The sequence below is a fragment of the Podarcis erhardii genome (assembly GCF_964252035.2).
Source record: "Podarcis erhardii genome assembly, chromosome: 15".
In the NCBI taxonomy this organism is placed as follows: Eukaryota; Metazoa; Chordata; class Lepidosauria; order Squamata; family Lacertidae; genus Podarcis; species Podarcis erhardii.
Genome location: NC_138505.1, coordinates 6,827,786 through 6,845,992, shown reverse-complemented (window position 1 = coordinate 6,845,992; position 18,207 = coordinate 6,827,786). Strand labels below are relative to the sequence as shown.

At 45.3% G+C, this 18,207-nt stretch overlaps 2 long non-coding RNA genes across 2 annotated transcripts; both read right to left on the bottom strand.

Annotated features, from left to right (window-relative positions):
* Window positions 1–1,953: 1,953 nt before the first annotated feature.
* Window positions 1,954–5,925, bottom strand: LOC309330186. The gene is made up of 2 exons (XR_014151355.1): window positions 5,409–5,925; window positions 1,954–2,926 (listed from the first exon to the last, which is right to left on the bottom strand). It is a non-coding gene; the product is annotated as an uncharacterized lncRNA (long non-coding RNA).
* A 4,863-nt stretch (window positions 5,926–10,788) lies between these two features.
* Window positions 10,789–14,825, bottom strand: LOC309330109. The gene is made up of 2 exons (XR_014151268.1): window positions 14,652–14,825; window positions 10,789–12,351 (listed from the first exon to the last, which is right to left on the bottom strand). It is a non-coding gene; the product is annotated as an uncharacterized lncRNA (long non-coding RNA).
* Between the last annotated feature and the right edge of the window lie 3,382 nt (window positions 14,826–18,207).

The following is an 18,207-nucleotide window of genomic DNA, read 5'->3' as shown; positions in this document are numbered from 1 at the left end:
TTGGCCATGCACGCTGTGGTCGATGGGGATTGTAGTATACTAGCAACAAGGAGAAGGTCCCGCTCCTGTAGCAAAGCTTTAAAAAGTGGAAATGTGCTGCTACCTTGTGGAAGATGAGAGTACTCCTCAGCACTTGTATGTTTATTATAAACACAAGTGGGACCTGTAAACAAAGCGTCACGCATACAGTGTGTGTGTGTGTGTGTGTGTGTGTGTGTTTGTGAATTTTCCAGGAAGCATTTCCGAAGCCCTCAACCACCGTCCCTGCCTTCCCACACTTCCTAGTCTGAAAAAGCACAAATGGAGGGACTGCAATGTTTTGCTTTTCCCAGTTTTAAGTGAAGCAAAGACACCCAGGAAGGCTAAAGCATACAGACCACTGCTTAGATGATTTCTAGAACTGAGTTAAAACAGTGAAGAGGGTTAGAGCATCTTCACTGTCGAGGGAAGACTAAGGGTTGTATCCCACCAGGTTCTACTCAAAGCAGACCCACTGAAATTAATGAGTCAATCATGCCCATTAATTCCAACCAGTCTACTCTGAGTAGGACTAGCATTGCCTACAACCCTACATTCTCCAAGGTTTTGGGGGGTGGATACTTAAAATTGTGCTATAAAACAAAGCATCAGAATTTGGAGGATATTAGAAGTTATTGCAGTTTATGGCCACCAGGAGGCAATGATGCCTACCTACTAAGAACTTGATGTTATGGATCAGAGCTTCTAAGAGTCTGAGGGATGCTATGGAGCCAAAAGGCTCATCCGTCTCAAAATCTGCCTTGTGTGTTACTTGCTCCATCGTTTTTTGCAGATGAACCGCAAGATTTTTCTACGGCAGACAGATTTATGTAAGGCAAAAACCCAACTTCCTGCTAATTAGCAGTAACACAAAAAAAGGTTTTTGGAATTGGTTACATGGCAACTTGCCTGGCAGTGTAGTGACGTAAGATATGATAGCCACCCTCAAGCTGGTGCCTTCCAAATGTTGTTAGACTACAGCTCCCATCAGCTGAAGGCTGAGGTACAATCAGGCAGATGGCTTCTCAACAGCCTTGGGGGTAGCTGGTGCAAATGTCTTTGTCTGAGAGGAGGAGGACCCTACAAACAGTGGTACCTCGGGTTAAGAACTTAATTCATTCTGGAGGTCCGTTCTTAACCTGAAACTGTTCTTAACCTGAGGTACCCCTTTAGCTAATGGGGCCTCCTGCTGCCACCATGCCACCGCCACACAATTTCTGTTCTCATCCTGAAGCAAAGTTCTTAACCCGAGGTACTATTTCTGGGTTAGCAGAGTCTATAACCTGAAAGCGTCTGTAACCCAAGGTACCACTGTATTGAGTTGGGATGGCTTCCCATCCCCCCTATTCTTAAGTGTAATACCATAAGAAGGGCCTGATAGATTGGGCCAATGGTCCATCAAGTCCAGCATGCTGTTCTCACAGTGGTCAGCCAGATGCTTGTGGTGAACCCTCAAGGAGCACCTGAGCACGAGAGCACTCTCTCCTCCAAAAACTGGTTTCCAAAAACTGGTACTCAGAAGCATTACTACCGCTAACCGTGGAGGCAGAGGAAGGTCATCTTGGCTAGTAACCATAGATAGCCTTATTCTCCATGAACTTGCCCCACTTTGTCCACTGTTGCTTAGTCCGAGTGTCTTCCCTAAGCCTTTTAACCAGGGAAGACTTTAGCAGAATGCACCATAGATTCCACTTGGGCCCTTTTTTCCCATCCTGTGACCACTTAACTTGGGAGAAAACCCAACAGAACACAAAAAGATTTGCTTCTGAGGGAACATCTGTAGGATCCTGCAGTTACCATAATGTGTTTCAAGCTATTGCATTGTATCAAACACCAATAGCATAACTCCACTCCCTCAAATTGAAACGAAACAAGGGCATGTCACTTATCCCAGTACTTGTCATTCACAGGACAGAACAGAAGGAGGCAGAAGCAAGCCTGTTTCTTTATTATTCTCATTTATTTTGAATCAGCTGGTGCATTTATTTACTTCTGCTAGGGATGTGCACAGCCTTTTTCAAAGGACAAGAAGGTGGGGTCTCTATCCTAAGCACCTTCCCATCTAACATTCAGCACAAGGGCCACAAAAGACAACTTGAAGCAATCCATCATTCTTGCGTGCTTCATTGTATATCTTCACATGAGTAAAAAGCCCAGAAACTTTAAAATCCAAACAAGGAGTCTGGAATATCCATGGGATGGTGGTGGATAGGTTTCTCTGTGGCTACACCTCTGTACATATATTCTTCTTCTTGTCCCACTAACCTTGTGGTTCCCAGTGAGGACTATGGCTCAGTGGTAGAACATCTTTGTAGCTTGCAGAAGGTTCTGTGTTCAGTCTCTGGTATCTCCAGGTAAGGCTGAGATTTGTACCCTGTTTGAAAACCCCTGGAGAGCCGCAGGTGATAAACATAAACAAAACCAAGCTTGATGGACCTCGGTATAAGGCCAGGCCAGATTATTTTAAATAGCACACTTTCAATTTGAATTTTGCATGGTTAGCATTTCTGGTGGGGAGTGGGAAAGAAGACTTTAGAAAGATTGTCCTTTATAGCTTGTTTTCACTGGATGTTCCTGCCCAGTTAGACTCTTGTATACCTGTATGAGAGGAGAGGTGGCTTCCTTCGAAGAGTGTAAGATTTTCCATGAGTGGCTTTTCTTCCCTTAAAAGACTCAGAAGTCGGTAAGGAGGAATGAACAGCCCTGCGTGGCCAAGAACTTATGTCACACAGGGAACCATAGCAGGGTTGATGTTTAGCGGTGGCTACCTCTTTGGAAGCATTCGGAATTACCGGAACAACCACATGGATGAATGGCGGTGTTAACATGACATCTGAGTTGCGAAGCCGGGAGGAATGCGTGACACTGAGTCTGTAGCGAGCCATGTTGGTGGAATAACCAGAAAAATCTACAATGACAGCCACAACAAAAATGCAGAGAATTAGATTATATCATTTCTATAGTGTTTTTCTTTTAAAGTATTTTTTAAAAAGAAAAGGTTGTTTAAGATGAAGAAAAAATAGAACACAATAGAGGTGACATGATAGAAGTTTGTAATATTATGCATGGCATGGATAGAGAAAAGACACATCTCTCACTCTCTGATTCAGGGACATCTGATGAAGTTGAACACTGGAAGGTTTGGGACAGATCTGGCTTCTTTGATTCCCATAGAATCATAGAAAGCCACTTCCGAACTTGAGAGGAGGTGGGGTTGCAGGCCCACCCCCTCCCCACGCACGCGGGGGCTCGCTCTCAGCCTCCGCGAGAGCAGAGGAATCCTTAGGCGCGTCACCGTCCCGGCCAGCCAATCGGTGGGCCGGGGAGGCATGGCCTTGCACATTTAAGGCTGGCGTGCCTGGGAACTTTCCTCTCTTCCCCGTTCCAGCTGCTGCGGTTTCCCATCCCACCCTCCCTTAGTTTTTTTTAGCCCTGACCTTGCTATGGAGTCCGGTTGGTCGCCGCAAGGGGCCTGGTAGGAATTTTTCCACTTGGCAAATTTCCAACCATTTGGTTTTTTTCGCCTACCTCGTAGCAAACGTCACAACTTTCCCGGTATTGGCGGTTAGGCATTGGCAGGGGTAATTGCTATGCAAATGAAGGGGGGAAGGAAGCACCATCACTTTCCCCCTAAGTGAAGGGTAGTCCGGTAAAGGACTCTGGGGGGCGTTGCCCTGTCCGAAGCCTATGGAGGTGTGGGCCTAAGGCACGCCCCCAAGCGGTGACACCCAAGGGATCCTAGTTGGCGTACTTCAGCAGGACTCCCCCGGCTGGTGGTTAACCCTTCCCGGTCTTCATGCAATTGGGCTGAAGCTGGGTAGTCGATAGGAGCCAATGCCTAAGGCCGATACCTCTCAATTCCTGTAATCAATAAAGTTGTAGCCTTTTATGCCCATTAACCTTAAATAATGTGACCTGTGTCTTCATTTCTCAAGGGGGGAGGGGACTTGCCACGCAACTGAAGAGTTGGAAGGGACCCCAAGGATCATCAAGTCCAACCCCCCGCAATACAGGACTATGAGGTTGTCCCATACGGTGATCAGACCTGCAACCTTGGCACTGGTTAAACTTTGGAATTTGCTCCCGCAGGAGGCAAGAGTTGGCTCCAACTTGGAAGGCTTCAAAAGAGGATTAGACAAACTGATGGAGGCAAGAGAAGGATATCAGTGGCTACTGGACATAATGGCTAAGCTTTGCCTCCACAGGCTCTTCATATGTTTTGAAACACAAACAATGGGCAAATTGCCCTCACACATTATGCAGGTTCTCAGTCATCTGTGCAATATAAGCTGTTCACCAAGCTGAAATGCTATAAATCACCAATGCTGTTCTTTATTCCTTTCTGCTCTTTCATGCTATTTCTGTCTGGGGTTTACCACTGCACAATTATTTATTATTTATACACCACCCATCTAAATGGATTGCCCCAGCCACTCTGGGTAGCGCTCGCTCTCTCTCTCTCTCTCTCTCTCTCTCTCTCTCTCTCTCCCCCCCCCACACACACACACATTAAAAAAAACTTTCCTATGCAGGGCAGCCTTCAGATGGCTTGGTGGGGGGGTCACATAACTCCACATAACTCCATAACATCCAACATTTCTCTGGTGGAAGTAAGGATGTCTTGTCAAACCCTCCCGCTTTCATTGAAAATTTCAATGAAAATAGGGACGTCCTAAGGAAAAGCAGGTGGTGTTGTGGGTTAAACCACAGAGCCTAGGGCTTGCCAATCAGAAGGTCAGCAGTTTGAATCCCCGCAATGGGGTGAGCTCCCATTGCTTGGTCCCAGCTTCTGCCAACCTAGCAGTTCGAAAGCATCCCAGTGCAAGTAGATAAATAGGTACCACTCCGGTGGGAAGCTAAATGGTGTTTCTGTACGCTGCTCTGGTTTGCCAGAAGCGGCTTGGTCATGCTGGCCACATGACCCAGAAGCTGTACGCCAGCTCCCTTGGCCAGTAAAGCGAGATGAGTGCCGCAACCCCAGAGTCGTCCGCGACTGGACCTAATGGTCAGGGATCCCTTTACCTTTAAGGAAAAGTGAGGCATCCCAGGAACAAATCAGAAACTGAGACAGCTTCTGTAAATCCAGGACTGTCCCTGGAAAATAGGGACCCTTGGAGGGTCTGCAATAACTAAACAGAGTCCTGTTGGATCAGACCAAAAGCCCATCCAGTCCAGTATCCTGTTTTCATAGAGGTCAAGTGGATGCTTGTGGGAAGCTGACAAGCAGGACCAGAGTACAACAGCGCTCTCTCCACTTGTGATTCCTGCCAGCTGATATTCAGAGACACATTGCCTCTGACAGTGGAGGGAGAACAAGGCCATTTAGTCAATGTTCATCCTTGACCAGCTCTAAAGTGCAGGCAAGAAAGAAAAACAATTTAGGGTCTTACCTAGTGATTGAAGAGAAGCGGGTTACATCTGTTCCAGCCAAATTGCTTGCTGACTTAGGAATGACAGACACATATATACAGCCTTGAATAATAACACACCATCCAAAGGAGGGCTCTGAGCACAACTCAAATTGCTCTAAATTAATGTTTTCATCTTCTTTGCTGCTGTTAGCTCATCCCCCGCAGAATGATGTTTAGACTCCTGCCCAATGTGTATAATTTTGTAATGGAATGAGCCTGGAAACAGACCAGCAACCTTCAGTCTCCAAACTCCAGGGTGCGTTTAAGTCAGTGATCTGTCTCTGACCTTAGATACTGCCTTCAACCATGAAGGATGAACATAGCTGTCATGACTGGTAGCCATTGACAGCCTGGTTCTCCGTGAATAGGCTTACCACCCATGAAAAATGTACACAAAGGTGACTTGCACCCAAATGTGTGTGAATTTCCTAAAGGTATGTTGGTTGCAGTGGCATAGCGTGGTTTGCCAGTGCCCAGGGCCACACAGAGGGGTGGGTGGGTGGGAAACGGATGGAGTACACATGCACATTCTTTTTTTATATATAATAATTTTTATTCATTTTCCAAACATTTTTATACAATCAGCTCATATTTAATCACTCATTCATCAATTTTTGACTTCCCTCAGTTTCTCTGCCAATCTTTCGTTAAAATTTCTATTGTTAATGCATTTCTAAACTTATTATTGCCTTTAACCCTTCCTCTTCCATTCTCCTACTTTCTTTTTTACAATATTTCTTAATTTTTCACAGAGTCTCTTCAAAACCAACAAGCGTTGTCTGTACATCACATATGCTTTTCAGATATTCTGTAAATCTCCCCCAGTCTTCAATAAACTTTTGGTCTTTCTGATATCAAATCTTCCCAGTCAGTTTATCCAATTCTGCGTATTCAGTCAGTTTCATTCTCTATTCTTCCACTGTTGGAATTTCTTCCTGCTTCCATCTTTGCGCCAGAAGTATTCTTGCTGCTGTTACTGCGTATTGGAAAAGTTTACAATCTTTCTTGCTAATTACCTACCAATCCTAATAGGAAGGCCTCTGGTTTTTTAACAAATGTATATCTCAACATCTTTTTCAGTTCATTATATATCATTTCCCAGAAGCCTTTCACCCTTTTGCACTCCCACCACATATGATAGAAAGTTCCTTCTTTTTCTTTACATTTCCAACACTTGTTACATGTTTTATACATTTTAGCCAATTTAACTGGCGTTATGTAACATTTATAAACCATTTTCATTACATTTTCCTTCAACACAGTACACGCCGTAAATTTTAACCTCTCATTCCATAATTTCATCCAGTCATCGTATTGTATTTTATAATCGAAATCTCTGGCCCAATGTATCATTACCGATTTTACCTCTTCATCTTTTGTATGCCATTCCAGCAACATTTTATACATTTTAGACAATTTTTATACTCATTATTCAGTACCTCTATTTGAAATTTTGATTCTTTTCCTTCATATCCACACATTTTACAATCTTTTTTAAACATTTCATTAATCTGATAGTAATGCAACCAATCATAAACAAATTCTTTCACCTCTTCATAAATTTTCATTTTCCATTTCACCCCCTGGAGTACACATGCACATTCAACTGCCTAATGGCATCTGTGTCACCCAGGAGATCATAGCCGTAGAGATAAGAAAAGAAGAGTCGTTCCATTGTCTGGAGAGGTCACTTCCTGGTTCTCATGCAGAAGCCATTTACAATGGAGCCCAGCGATGGTAGTGAACAGCTGTATTGAGGCAGCGCCGGGTGTTGAAATTTTGTACCCCTAAAAATGTTGTGCCCAGGGCAACCACCCTTGTGGTCCCCCACATGCTACGCAACTGGTTGGTTGTGTGAGCATCTGGACCCCACACATTTGGGTCTGACTCTTCACAGTATTGTCCAGTGACTTTTTTCTTCTTCACAATATGGTCACTCGTGTGAACAAAATTTGGCACAGCGTGCCGATATATTGATCAAAAAGCCATCATTCAGTAACATGTACTGCAATGTGAAAGAAACAGTAGAAGATGGGACAGAAGCGTTTTATCAGGAAAACTAATGCAATATTCTGCATGTCTTAATGCACCCTTGGTGCCATGCATTGTGTTCTTGGGGGATCTAGAACTTGAGGAGTAGACGGGGGTGGGTCTCATGATGCCAGTGCTGAAGATAGCTTTGAGGGAGCCTCTGGTGAGAGGTCTCCTCAGGAGCCCCTACAGCTGCGATATGGGGCTGCCTCTCTCCGTCTGGATGATTCCCACATTAACAATTCAGTTCAATGTCTGGGATTCAGCTGGATCTGGTGAACAGCCCTATATGTGATGCATATGGTGCTATAATGTGTTCTATCCTGCAGTAATGGATATTTGAGTTCTCACATATCGTGCCGCATGGGCTCTGTACTTCGGCAACTGTGCTGTGCATCTTGGGCCATTTCAAAATGATTTCTTCCTGTTGTTGTTTGTCTGCATTTTTATTTTCTAAGAGCTATAATCAGCACGAGGGACAGCAGTTTGCAGCAACAGTGGAATTATTGGGCGAGGGATTGCTGGAAGGTCTGCTCCAAGGGAGGATGAAAGAATTTCATAATATATATATATACTTAATTCCACACACCCACAACACCCACATCCCAAAAAAAGTTCCTGTTTACAGAATGGATTGGTTAAAAGTTTTTATTAAAAAAATGTTTATTGGGGGAACAAGTTAGTATCAATTGCTGCTAACCATGGTGGATATAATTTCCCTTCCTGTTACGGTCTGGTCTACAGGCGATCGAAGTCCTAGCTGAGGACGTCAGGACCGAGGGCAAGATGGTGGGGTGGGAGCAGGAATGAAAGTCCAGAAGCCAGGGGTCTGAGGGTCAGGAAGCAGGGAGTCACGAAGTCAAGGGTCCGAGGGTCGAGAAGCAAGGAGCCAAACGCAGCAAGGCAGAAAACATGTTGCTGTGGCAAAGAGCTGAAGGGAAACGCTGACCTTATATCTCTTCCTGGCTCTTGCCACCAGGTGCAGTGAGTTACCAAGTGGCCTCACCTGTACGGCTGTGCCTTTCCTTCCCAGAACAAACTTAGGAAGCCCCCAGTCCTGCAAAGTCCTATTGGTCCCAGGGCCTGGCTCCTGCAAGGCACTCCTGACACTTCCCTGTTGGAGGGAGACTGTCTCTGAATACCATTCTCTGGGAATCACAAGGGGGTAGGCGTGTCAGCTCTAGGGGAAAAAGGTATCAACAGCTGCCTCGATATTCCTTAGCAGGGGGCTCACCCTCCTTTCCTGCCAATATTGAGGGGGTGGAGGGGACCGAACTGCTGAGCCAAGTGTGGTGCAGCCTCAAAGGCAGGGTCCTCCTGAGCGCAAGAGAGGAGGAGCTGCAGCTATTGAAGCTGTGCCTCTGCAAGGCCTCCTCCCAATGATGCAGCCCGACATCACGGGCCACACCACATACTGCGCTGCTGTCCCCCAGTCTTCAGCCCAAGATGGTTTCTCTGCAAACGGAAGAGGGGGAGAGAGCCAGTGTGGTGTAGTGGTTAAGAGCGGTAGTATCGTAATCTGGTGAACCGGGTTCGATTCCCCACTCCTCCACATGCAGCTGCTGGGTGACCTTGGGCCAGTCATACTTCTTTGAAGTCTCTCAGCCCCACTCACCTCACAGAGTGTTTGTTGTGAGGGAGGAAGGGAAAGGAGAATGTTAGCCGCCTTGAGACTCCCTAGGGTAGTGATAAAGCGGGATATCAAATCCAAACTCTTCTTCTATTGCATTTAGATTCTGCTCCTGGGTTTCCCACAAGCAGCTGGTTGGCCACTGTGAGAACAGAATACTGCTCTAGATGGCCTTTGGCCTGATCCAACAAAGCTCTTCTTGATAGAATCATAGAACTGTAGAGATGGAAGGTATGCCAAGAGTCATCTAGTCAGGGCCATCTTTAGCATATGCGCCGCCAGGGTGCAAAGATCTGCCCAGCACCCCCAAATTAACTTATATTGAGCTTTTTGGGGGAGGAGGGGGAAGCCAAAGTTGTTGACCTTTCTTTAGGGGGAAAATCACTCAACTGTAAAAATGACACAGAAGGGAAAAAAACTGCTTTTGTTTCCTGACTCGTCGGGAATATTTGATGCTGCAGAGTAACAGAGCGATGGAGGGGGGGGGGGACTTCTGCTCCATTGCTTTTCACTGTCGCTGATCGAGAGGGACCAGTATACAGTAAGTATACATTTGGCGCCCCCCAGAATTTGGTGCCCGGGTGCCCTGCACCCCTTGCACCCCTGGGTAAAGACAGCCCTGCATCTGGTCCAACCCCCTCTTAAAGGTAAAGGTAAAGGGACCCCTGACAATTAAGTCCAGTCGCGAACGACTCTGAGGTTGCGGCGCTCATCTCGTTTTACAGGCCGAGGGAGCCGGCATTTGTCTGCTCCGCAGACAGTTTTTCCGGGTCATGTGGCCAGCATGACTAAGCCACTTCTGGTGCAATGGAACACCGGCACCAGAACAGTGCACGGAAATGCTGTTTACCTTCTCGCCGGAGCAGTACCTATTAATCTACTTGCACTTTGAGGTGCTTTCGAACTGCTAGGTGGGCAGGAGCAGAGACCAAGCAATGGGAGCTCACCCCATCGCAGGGATTCGAACCACTGACCTTCTGATCAGCAAGCCCAAGGCTCAGTGGTTTAGACCACAGCGTCACCCACATCCCTACCCCCTCTTAATAGTATCTTAATATATCTGTCCCATCTTCTTGAGATGCATTTCCAACACTTTCCGCTTGAAGACAGTGTGATGAAACCCATGAATCTTCAAACTTGCTAATCCTGCTAACCAGGAATGCACACTTTGCTTAGGGCACATTAGAGTATGGGGAAGAACATAAATGCATTTGACCCAGTGCCAAGTACAACATTGCTATTGCTTCTAGCTGCTGGAGAGAATGAAAATCACTGCCATCCTCATGCCGCAACCAGCTCCTTCCTTACTGTATCCTGCAGCTTGTAAAAAAAACTGGACAGCAAAGTTCTTGCCCCAGGATCCACACAGCACTTTTATAGCTGATACTTTGGCAAGATATTTCTCAGTTGCTTCATACCTCCATTCAACACTGGTAGCTGCGGCCTGCAGCCATTATTGGACTCCAAATCCCCTTGGCCACATCTGCTATGGCTAATAACCAAGGATGATAGGAGATACAGTCAAGAGCCGAGTCCAGTTCATGACCAGCAATGGGCCATGATGCCTGTTAAGAACTTTGTGTTGTGCTCAAAACCATTACATATCTCTTTTCAATAACCAGAATATGTCATCCTTCCCTCAATGCAGACTATAAGATTTGCAACATGTTGTAAAGTAAAAGCCAAAGACCATGTGAATGATGCAAACATACATTTTAATATAATATTTAGGCTTGGGATAAACACCAGTTCGGTAAGAATGACATATGGGATAGAGAAGGATCAATGAAATACAATATACACAAAAGAAAAACCAAAGAGAGGGTTCAGCATCATTATTGATAACAAAGTCTCCTGCCAGGAACCAAGAGTCTGTAGGTAACTATTGCTCAATAGCTACTTCAGAGGACTTCTGATAGCATTATAGGTTCTCTTCAAGACAGTACATTGGCTCTGGCCCAGACTAGGTAAACTCAGATTCCAGTCCAAATTCCATCAATTTGTAAGACAGGACTGATCCTCAAATCTATGTGGTTTCATCTACCTAAGTTAGACAAGTTCCATTGCAAAGTCTTGTGTCCAAGGCAGTGCTTGGTGTTGGATCTGTGACAGTTGTTTCACACAAGCTTGATGTCGAAGTCATTGAATGGTGAATCCTGACTGGTCTTGGTTTCTGTTTTCAGTGGGGATTTATTCCAAAAGTGAGCACAGTTACTGAAACTTCCACAACTTTCTGGTTAACAGTCATATGCATGGAAACCACATAGCTAAATGCTGCCATCAGATTCTTGGCAGGGGCTCCATTTTCACAGTATCATGAAGTCAGAAGAAAAGCAAAGGGTTGCATCCTTTGTTAACCCTGCTCAGAGTAGGCCCATAGAAATAAATGGGTTTGACCAACTGGTCTATTAATTCCAATGGGTCTATTCTGAGCATGATTTGGTTAGATCTAACTCAACATCTCTTATCATGCATTCAGGGATGTTGGGCTGAGCTCATCTTGGTGGGTTAGACATTGAGCCTATCAAAACTAAGACAAAATGGAGATGGGTCAGGACTTGGTCAGGAAGTCTAATCCATGACTAGACTTCCTCAAAAAGAACCTGAACTGCATCCTTTTGTCAACCATTAGAGCTCCTGTCTACCATTAGAGCAGCACTTAATTTCATTTGCCTGACGTTACGGAATGAAGAATTTAGCATATTCAACTGTGACAGAAAACAGGGGAACTGAATCAGATACGGAGGAGGTGTGGAAAGGGATATATAGCTCAGGGGAAGAACTTGGTCAAAAAGACAACTGGGCATGATTCCCACCCCCCACCCAGAGCTACTGAGCACCCATAGCTCACTGCAACAAGTTGGGTGCTCAGCATCTCCAGGATCTATGCCCGTAACCATGGGTTGGTATCTAGCCATTCATCTTCCTGCTGGCTCTTCTTCTCATAACCAGTTGGGAGCATTCTAATACCTTCTGTAACTGTAGGAGCTGAAAGGACGGCTGGAGAGACCTGGCAGGTTGTATACAGAGCCAGACTCGGAGGCCTCTGAAGGAAGAAGGGCTGGGTATCTGCTCCCACCTAGCATGCCGTAGCCAGCACATGGGTTGTATTGCTCAATGCCGAAAACTTGATTGGGGCAGTACATCTCTGGTCCTGGGATGGTCACCACGAAGGGTGGAGGCTGGATCGTCACGGTTGATGGTGGGCATTGAAAGGCGCAGTTATTGTAGCCAAAGGAAGACATCTTGAGGTTCAGGTTTCTAGAAGGCATCATTATTATTATTATTATTATTATTATTATTATTATTATTATTAATCTGTCACATATACCAAATGGCTTTCTAGTGGTTTAAAACTCTAAAATAGGCTTCCTCAGCCTCAGTCCTCCATATGTTTTTGAGACTACAATTCCCATCATCCCTGACCACTGGTCCTGCTAGCTAGGGATCATGGGAGTTGTAGGCCAAAAACATCTGGAGGGCCGAGGCTGACGAAGCCTGCTCTAAAATCAATCCATAAGTAAAATATACAATAACATTAAAACAACCTTAATTATAACATCCAATACTAGGGGCTGTCTTCCTTGCACAATCTTCTCATCAACCACACCTAGCCCTTTGCCAACTGCTGTTTTCCCAGACCTTTGATAATATTTTTTATTAGTTTTCCATTTCAATCCAATAATAGCCTTATTATGACAAAAACGGAGGTATAATAAAATTACTAATACCAATTGTTCAAATACCGAATTATATCATTTTTCATGCTAGAAATGATGATTTGATGGTTTTCTTTATTTCTGCATTCCAAAATCTTGCTAATTTCAAAATCTTACTAATTTCAATTACATTCTGGTCATAATAATAATCCCTTATACAACAGCTGCAATATCAATAACTTCTATTTGTGGTGACACATTAAATGATTTATAAAACTACAAGCGAGGAACTAAAACTATATCCTTGTTCTTCCTGTGTGTGTCCCCACACCTGACCAAACCACTTTCCCTCTACAGCTCACCCATCCCCTCAGTCCCTCCCCCTCTCGCACAGCTCACCCAACTCTCATACCTTTTCATGAAGGGGGAGGTTTTGTTTTTTTATAGTGACTAGCTAAACCACTGTGTAATGTGCCTCCCCCCTCCATTAAACAGTGTGCCTGGACCTGCCCATACTACTTCCCTTGCCCACCCGTCTGCTTGCCTTCCTGCCATTTGCCACACTGTGATTGGTGTAGCCGCCTGCTGGCACCCAAGCAAACTGCAGTGTGGCAACATTTTGCACTTTTATGTTTATAGGAAGAAAACAATCCATTTGAAAGGATAAAACTCTACCACTGAATTACAGTCAGTGCTATTTTTCTAGAAAGAGAGGCGCCGGAACTCACAATGAACGCCTCCCTTGTTCTCTTATAATGGCGCAATGGCGCCCTCCTGAGAGACGCCAAAATTGAGTTCCGGTGAGTTCCAGCTGAAAAAAGCCCTGGTTACAGATGCTCCTCTCAAAATAAGGAGGCCAATCCTCCTGTTTCTCAATAAAGGACTGTTTTAAATAGGAACATAGCAAGCTGCCTCATGCAGAGATACAGCATTGGTTCACATAGCTCAGAATTGTCTACAGTGACTGGCTGTAGCTCTCCAGGGTCCAGATAGGGACCAATCCAAGCCATTTCTGATATAGGTTGTGCTGGAACCTTCTGCATGTTAACCACAGAATCACAAAATTGTAGAGTTGGAAGGGACCCTGAGGGTCATCTGGTCCAACCACCTGCCATCTCAGCTAGAGCATCCATGACAGATGGCCAACCAAGCTCTGCTTAGAAACCTACAGTGTCAAACAACTTCTACTGTCAGAAAACTCTGCCTGAGCTTTCTGTTTAGTCGAACTCTCCTTACTTGTAGCTTCAATCCATTGGTTCAAGTTCTACCCTCCAGAGCAGGAGAAAACAAGCTTGTTCCCTCTTCCATGTGACAGCCCTTGAGATATTTCAAGATGGCTATCATCTCCCTCAGTCTCCTCTTTTCCAGGCTAAACATACCCAGTTCCTTTAACCGTTCCTCATAAAGCTTGGTTTCCAGACCCTTGATCATCTTGGTTGCCCTCCTCTGCACACATTCTAGCTTGATCATGACACAAGCTGCCCTATATCAAATCAGATCATTGGTCTATCACTGACTGGAAATGGCTCTCCAAGGTTTCAGAAAAGGGACATTTCCAACGCTACCTGAAGATACCGTGGATTGAAATTGACCTCCTGCATGCTCTGCTATAGCACTTCCCTTAAGCAACATATTTTACAATACTCCATTCACTGTTATCTTTCAGGTGAGCAATGAAGAAAAGGAGACTGTCTTCTCCAAGAGCCCTTCAGACCCCAGAGATGAGCCTGGCTCTGAATTTTCCTTCAGATGAACCTTCACCATCAACTCTAAATATATTTTAAGAGTTACAGGAGCTCCTTCCGATGGCACAAAGCCAACTGAGAAGGACACACACAGAGAGAGCGAGAGCGAGAGAGAGAGAGAGAGAGAGAGAGAGAGAGAGAATGAAATTTATCTTACTGGGTTCTCCAGAGACACACGGCAGAGCAGAGGGGTCGAAGCAATGGAAGGAACTGATGGCTGAGTCCAAGCCTTCCAGCAACTTTTATACTGTTTCTCAGTTAGCCCAGAGGGCATGAGGCATCCTTTCTTCCCTCTATGCTATGCCAATTAATTGCCAATGATATGTCACTTAGTGTGTCAACACACCCAAAATGACTCCAATTATTTATTGCTTACATCTGATATTTGATTTGCCCAACAGGAGAAAGGAGAAATTTTTTTTGTCATGCATGCTGCTTTTTTCCATTAAGGGATAAAGGTCCCAGCAATGACACATAGATGGACTTAAGGTGCTTCTTTGGGTGCCCTTGGATGTTGCTGGAGAAATGCTGAGCACGGACATATTTGGGAAACTAGAGGATTAAACTGGGGTTGTGCATCTGTGGGGGAATTGGGAAGCAAATTAGAGAAGACTAAGGGACATGATAGACCACATTTGCAATGGTAAAGGTAAAGGTAAAGGACCCCTGGATGGTTCAGTCCAGTCAAAGGTGACTATGGGGTCGCGGTGCTAATCTTGCTTTCAGGCTGAGGGAGCTGGCGTTTGTCCACAGACAGCTTTCTGAGTCATGTGCCTAGCATGACTAGACCGCTTCTGGTGCAATGGAACACCGTGACAGAAACCAGAGAACATGGAAACACCGTTTACTTTCCAACAGCAGTACCTATTTATCTACTTGCACTGGCATGCTTTTGAACTGCTAGGTAGGCAGGAGCTAGGACAGAGCAACGGGAGCTCACCCCATTGCAGGGATCCGAACTACTGGCCTTCTGATTGGCAAGCCCAAGAGGCTCAGTGGTTTAGACCACAGTGCCACCCGCGTCCACATCTGCACCCTACATTTAAAGCAGTATGATACCACAGTCACAGCTTCCCCCAGGGCAGAAGCATCAGCTTCTCAAGAGGATCAAGGGGGCAACGTGACATACTGACATCACATGCATGATGTCATGTGATGTCCTCTGAATACTGAGGTGGCCTGGCCCCCTAAATATATATATATATTTGGGGAGCTGAAACTGCCTCAGCCCGTATGAGTCAGTGCCCTTGTTCCTGGGAACTGTGTAGATTGTTAAGTGTGCAGAGAGTTGTTAGGAGGAGAGCATCATTTGTCTCCCAGATCTACAATTCTCAACATTCCCTCTGAAGATGGGTTGATTCTTAAAGCACTCTGGGAATTGTAGCTACGTGAGGGAGAACAGGGACCTCCTAACAACTATCAGCTAGATGGGCCATTGGCCTGAACTGGCTGTCTGTGTCCCTATTTAGGCAGTCCTCTTTTCAGAACCATGAGGACCGGGTACCTTGTCCTAAAAAGGAAGAAAGATTGTAGCTCAGTGGTAGAACACCTGTTTTGCATGTAGAAGGTCCCAAGTTCCTTCCCCAGCATCTCCAGGTAGGGCATGGAAAGGCTACCCATTTGAAGCCTTGTGGAGTCACTGCCAGTCAGCAGAAATAATAGTTAACTAGTTGGCTATGATTCTATGATTACTGTTCTGATTTGAGTCCTACATTGATTGATCCTGTAGGCATCCTACTGTGGTACCAAAAAGGGTTTTGAGGGAGGAAGCAAAGCCCTGAGTGTCTCTATCTCATCGTTCAGATCACACTGAGGTCCACCTCTGAGGGCCTTCTGGTGATTCCTTCACTGCAAGAAGTGAAGTTACAGGGAAACAGGCAGAGAGGGCCTTCTCGGCAGTGGCACCTAACACCACAATGCCTTATTTTGTTATACAGTGGTACCTCGGGTTACATACGCTTTAGGTTACAGACGCTTCAGGTTACAGACTCTGCTAACCCAGAAATAGTACCTCGGGTTAAGAACTTTGCTTCAGGATGAGAACAGCACTCATGCTCTGGCAGCACGGCGGCAGCGGGAGGCCCCATTACCTAAAGTGGTACCTCAGGTTAAGAACAGTTTCAGATTAAGAACGGACCTCCGTAACGAATTAAGTTCTTAACCCAAGGTACCACTGTACAATGTTTTGAAGAAATCTGAAGGCAGCTCTGTATAGGGAAGTTTGTAACATTTGATGTTCTGTTATGCTTTTATATTTGTTGGAAGCCACCCAGAGTGGCCGGGGCAAGCCAGTCAGATGGGTGGGGTACAGATATATTATTATTATTATTATTATTATTATTATTATTATTATTATTATTATTATTATTATTATTATCATCCGGGGACATATGTATGTGCATTCCATTGCTGATCATACCAGTGGTTCAACCACACCAATAGCACACTTCAGCCAGTGGTCAGATAGTATAACCAGGCAACACTATAGGATTTAATTAGATAATGGTTTGTCATTTCCATATCCCATAATCACTACCACAGAAAGGTGATGAGCTGCTTGCTGTGCAAAGTTTTCATTTGCCATCTAGCTGAGTTTTTAGCCATCCCATATTGCTACAGGGAAGGTGGGTTTGGCAAAGATCCTGATGTCCTTACAGAAATGCTTTGTTGCCAGCTGTCAGGGACTGGACGGAAGGGGACAAGATGGAGAAGGAATGGTGGAGATCGCACCTCCTTCTCCTGAAGCTGCCAGAGAAGAGGGAAGCAGTATTGAATTACTGAAGTGGTTTGAGGAAGATCACAGCTCAGAGACAGGTGAACAGAAGAGCTGGGAGGTGTTGGAAGAAGAGATAAGGAAAACTGAGAGATCAGCCAGCTGACATGTCATCACTGGAGAGTATTTCTGAATCCCCTACTCCCAGAACTCGGTGGTCGTTGAGAGTGCAAGAGTAAAGGACTCAGAGACAATTAACTCCTGTGGGCTGCTCTAAAGGGAGGTGCTGTTACTAGGAAAGGAAGGGGAGAGGAGCTCGGTTGGAGCAACGCCATTAATGGAGACAAACTTCATTCCTTGTCTCCTGCTGTGATGATTGAATAAACTCATTAGTAAGATTTCTGCTTTGATATCTCTGCTTCTTGCTTCCACCAGGGATGAAGGAAAGAATTCCACAAAGCTTGACACCAGCACACCAGAAGGAAGACTCAAGACGAAGATTATGGGGAATGGGTTATATTTATCAAATATAACAAATTAGAGCAGGGGTCAGCAGACTTTTTCAGCAGGGGGCTGGTCCACGGTCCCTCAGACCTTGTGGGGGGCTAGATTATATTTTGAAGGGAAAAAATGAATGAATTCCTATGCCCCACAGTTAACCCAGAGGTGCATTTAAAATAAAAGGACACATTCTACTCATGTAAAAACATGCTGATTCCCAGACCGTCCGCAGTCCGGAGTTAGAAGGAGATTGAGCCGGATCTGGCCCCTGGGACTTAGTTTGCCTACCCATGAATTAGAGGGTGTGTGCATACTCAAACCACATTTGTTGTTTAGTCGTTTAGTCGTGTCCAACTCTTTGTGACCCTCTTGGTATACGGATGGAAGATTGAGGTGAAATTGTGATGTTGTTGTTGTTTAGTCATTTAGTCATGTCCAACTCTTCGTGACCCCATGGACCAGAGCACGCCAGGCACTTCTGTCTTCCACTGCCTTCCGC